Below are 4,558 nucleotides of genomic sequence, written 5' to 3' on the forward strand. Positions count from 1 at the left end.
GGGGGGCATCTCATGCATCCTTACCACGAATGTTTTCACTTTTGTTTCTGCAGGCTGCAAAGATTGATAGCTTTGGGGAGGAGTATCCTACGTGCATGCTAGCTAGACCTCTTGTCTCAACACCTAGGGTTTGGTGAAATAAGATCCTCACACGCTTTCTAGCACTTGCTTATCCTCTAGGGAGTCTGGACCATTCCCTACCATTACGTGCAAGCAAATAAAACATCTGTGAATTGCAGACTGTTATTAATGTTAAGCCCACATCTTTGCCCCGTGGATTAATATTAACAGTTGAAGGCCAGTACCCTGGGCGTTTAAATTTTGAAGATAAGATGCAAAATATTAGCATTCGCTGACTGTTCAACATAAACGTCTTTGAACTAGACCTGGCCCAAGCCTACCTTCGTAGTAAAGTATAGGAAATAATCACTTTGATCTGATTGACAACTGACTGCATAATAATCGCTTAAAAACATTCAAAATACTGTTGCCTACCCTTTAGAATCTTACATCCCTTTTCAAGACAAACACATGAACAAATTAGCTATACTTTGCTTCTTTTGCCCGTATACAGTATCTGGAAGATGCTTCCAAAAGAGTCACGTGAGGTAACAGAAGTACACAATTTTTTTGTTTTGAGATGGAGTTTTGCTCTTGTCGCCCAGGCTGGAGTGCAGTGGTGCGATCTTGGCTCACTGCAACCTCCGCCTGCCAGGTTCAAGCAATTCTTCTGCCTTAGCCTTTCATGTAGCTGGGATTACTGGCATGTGCCACCACGCCCGGCTAATTTTGTATTTTTAGTGGAGATGGGGGGGGGTCTCACCATGTTGGCCAGGCTGGTCTCCTGACCTCAGGTGATCCCCCTGCTTAGGCCTCCCAAAGCGCTGGGATTACGGGCCTGAGCTACAGCGCCCAGCCCACAGTGTTTTGAATTACTTGTTTTTTTCAGTTGCTGTTTATGAATTGGGGGAACATTTCTACAATGTGCATGCACATAGTGTAGGAAAAATTCCTTTTCAATTGTCTTTTGAGTATTTGGATGTTCTCCTGCATCTGAAATACTCTTCATTCTCCATCCTTTCTGGTGGCTTTAAATGTTCTATAATTGTGAAGATTATCCATGTCTTTTACCATCACCAGTTTGTCACTAGATTAAATGTTATGGACCTTCTTTAAAGTCGTTTTTGTGTTGTCTGTCAGTTGACAAATATTTATTAAGTACCTGGTTTACTTGTCAAGCAGTGCTGCAGGCATTAAAGATACAAGGGTAAACAAGACACATTACATTTCTTTTTTTTTTTGAGATGGAGTCTCGCTCTGTCACCAGGCTGAAGTGCGGTGGCGCCATCTCGGCTCACTGCAACCTCTACCTCTCAGGTTCAAGCAATTCTCCTGCCTCAGCCTCCTGAGTAGCTGGCACTACAGGTGCATGCCACCACGCCCAGCTAATTTTTGTATTTTTAGTAGAGACTGGGTTTCAACCTGTTGGCCAGGATGGTCTTGATCTCTTGACCTCGTGATCCACCCTCCTCAGCCTCCCAGAGTGCTGGGATTACAGGCGTGAGCCACCATGCCTGGCCGACCCATTAAATTTCTATCCTCTTGGAGTGTCAATTCTGGCTTGGGATGGAGAGACAGACAGTAAATAAGAAGTAATCTCAGAGAATAAGTGCTGTGTGGGAAATAAGGTAAGGAGTTGTGGTAGTAATTGGGGGATTACTTCAGATACTGTGACCGGAAAAGACCTTCCTGAGGTAAAGTTTGAAATTCTGAGGGAAAAGTTTTCCTGTTTTAGGGAGGAGCAAATGGAAAAACCCTGAGATGTTATCAAACTTGGATCCGACAAACTGAAATTGGCTTAAGGTGGACCCTTATAGAGATTAAAGGTGGGTCCTAGCCAGAGGCTGGATCATGTTGGCTTTTGTTCTTATGATACATTAAAAGGCTTTTGGAACTCTTCTAAACTGGGAGTGATAAGGTCTGATTGAGAATCAGACTCAATTGGAGAAGAGGAGAGACACAAGGAGACCAGTGAGGAGAGCAGTGGCTGTGGAGGGTTAAGGTACAAGTGAAAGGTTTTGAGATTTATTTTGGAGTTGAAGATACTTATTGAAATTGTCATGTTTTAGATGAGCATGCAGTTGGGACAGGGGTCACTCCCGGGTTTTTGGCTTCTGCTGGAGGATGATGATGCTGTGTACTGAGATGAAGAAGAGGGTGGGGGAAGCAGGCTGTTGTATGGGATGGAGTTGGGTTGGACATGTTAAGTTGGATCTTGTTGTTCAAGTGGAGGTGAGTAGTAGGTGATTGGAAATAAGTGTGGAACTTAGTGAGAGATTGAGGAGTGATTCACTCATTCAACAAGGGCTTCTCAAGCACCAGCTTTAAACCAGATGTGTGGATATAGTAGTTTAAAAATGTCTGGCTTCATGGAACTTAACATCTAGTGAAGAGAGAAAGATGGATATGGAGAGTCCTCAGCGTTTACTTATTGGTATACTAATGTTTTTAACAAAAACTATATTCACGTGGCTCAAAATGTAAAATGTTAGTCTGAGCAACATGGTGAGACCACATGTCTACAAAAAATAATTTAAAAAAAAATTGCCAGGCGTGGTGGCACATGCCTATAGTACCCATTATTGGGAAACTGAGACCGGATGCCCAGGTTGGAAGTGGCAGTGATCTGTGATTGCACCACGGCACTCCAGCCTTAGTGACAGAGTGAGACCTGTCTCTAAAACAAACAGAAAACCAAAATATACAACTGTTAATAGGGAATAAAATGAAAATCTCTCTCCACTTCTTGTACCCTTGTCATCCAGCTTTCCTTGGAGCCAAACATTGTTAGCTGTTTCTTAGATATCCTTGGAAAAAGATATTTGTGGACACATAAGCAAATATTGTCCCCACTTTGCAGAAATGGTAGTACACTTGCTTTGACATTTGTATTTTTTAGAGTGTTAAATAGTACTTAAGTTACGAAATAGGATGAGAACACAGAGAATGTAGAAAGAAGAGGAGAAAACTGGAGTACTACAGTATATTCTGATTTGGTCCCTGCCCTTGTTAAGTTCATTTTATTTATTTATTTATTTATTTTGAGATGGAGTCTTGCTCTGTCACCTAGGCTGGAGTTTGAATTTTTAGTAGAGATGGGGTTTCACCATGTTGGCCAGGCTGGTCTCGTTAAGTTTTTGACCTACAGGTGTGGAGTTGTTTAAAAAGCTGTTTCCAGCCAGGTATGGTGGCTCAGGCCTGTAATCCCAGCACTTTGGGGGGGTTGAGGTGGATGGATCACTTGAGCCCAGCAGCTTGAGACCAAGTTGGGCAACATGGCGAACCCTGTCTGTATAAAAAATATAGAAAGTAGCCAGGTGTGGTGGTGCATGCCTGTAGTCTGAGCTACTAGGGAGGTTGAGGTGGGAGGATTACTTGAACCCAGGAGGTGGAGCTGCAGTGAGCCACTGTACTCCAGCCTGGGTGTCAGAGCAAAGAGGGATTCATTGTGTTACCCAGGCTGGTCTCAAACTCCTGGGCTCAAACAATTCTCCCACCTCAGCCTCCGTAAGTGTTAGGATTACAGGTGTGATCCACTGTGCCTGGCCTTATTTCTTTTTTCTTTTTTTATTTGAGACGGAGTCGCTCAGGCTGGAGTGCAGGGGCTCAGTCTCAGCTCACTGCAGCCTCCACCTCCCGAGTAGCTGGGACTACAGGCGCCCTCCACCACTCCCAGCTAATTTTTGTATTTTTAGTAAAGACGAGGTTTTACCATGTTGGCCAGGCTGCTTGTTTCTTTATTTTTATCTTTTTGAGCTTTCATTTTAGATGCAGGAGGTACACATGTCGGTTTGTTAGCTGGGTGTATTGTGTGATGCTGAGGTTTAGGATACAATGATCCCATCCCTCAGGTGCCGAACATAGTACCCAACCGGTTTTCCATCCTTACGCCTTTCCTCCCTCAATGCAAAAAGCTGTTTCTTTTTGTGAGACTTTACAAAAGTTTGCACTGTTTCTTTTGTGTTCTACCTTATCTGCCTGTTCTTTGTGTATTCTGGAAAAATGTCTGGCTGTGATTGAAAGCAGTGTTTCATATGCACTATCAGTTTTGTTTTTTTTTTTTTTGAAATGGAGTCTCGCTCTGTCTCCACCTCCCGGGTTCACACCATTCTCCTGCCTCAGCCTCCCGAGTAGCTGGTACTACAGGCGCCCATCACCAATGCCCGGCTAATTTTTTGTCACCATGCCTGGCTAATTTAGTAGAGACGGAGTTTTACCACATTAGCCAGGATGGTCTCTATCTCCTGACCTCGTGATCTGCCCACCTCAGCCTCCCAAAGTGCTGGAATTACAGGCGTGAGCCACCGTGCCTGGCCCAATCAGTTGTTTTTATTTTTATTTATTTATTTATTTTTGAGACGGAGTCTCACTCTGTCACCCAGGCTGGAGTGCAGTGGCGCGATCTCAGCTCACTGCAAGCTCTGCCTTCCAGGTTCACGCCATTCTCCTGCCTCAGCCTCCCACGTAGCTGGAACTACAGGCACCCGCCACCATGCCT

General features: G+C 44.2%; 1 protein-coding gene across 1 annotated transcript in view; it reads left to right on the forward strand.

Moving 5' to 3' along the window:
* The window catches only part of CUL2 (cullin 2), a 91,448-nt gene that overhangs the window by 855 nt on the left and 86,035 nt on the right, over window positions 1-4,558 (forward strand). The window lies entirely within an intron of this gene.

This window comes from Colobus angolensis, unplaced genomic scaffold, assembly GCF_000951035.1.
Source record: "Colobus angolensis palliatus isolate OR3802 unplaced genomic scaffold, Cang.pa_1.0 Scaffold41, whole genome shotgun sequence".
Classification (NCBI taxonomy): Eukaryota; Metazoa; Chordata; class Mammalia; order Primates; family Cercopithecidae; genus Colobus; species Colobus angolensis.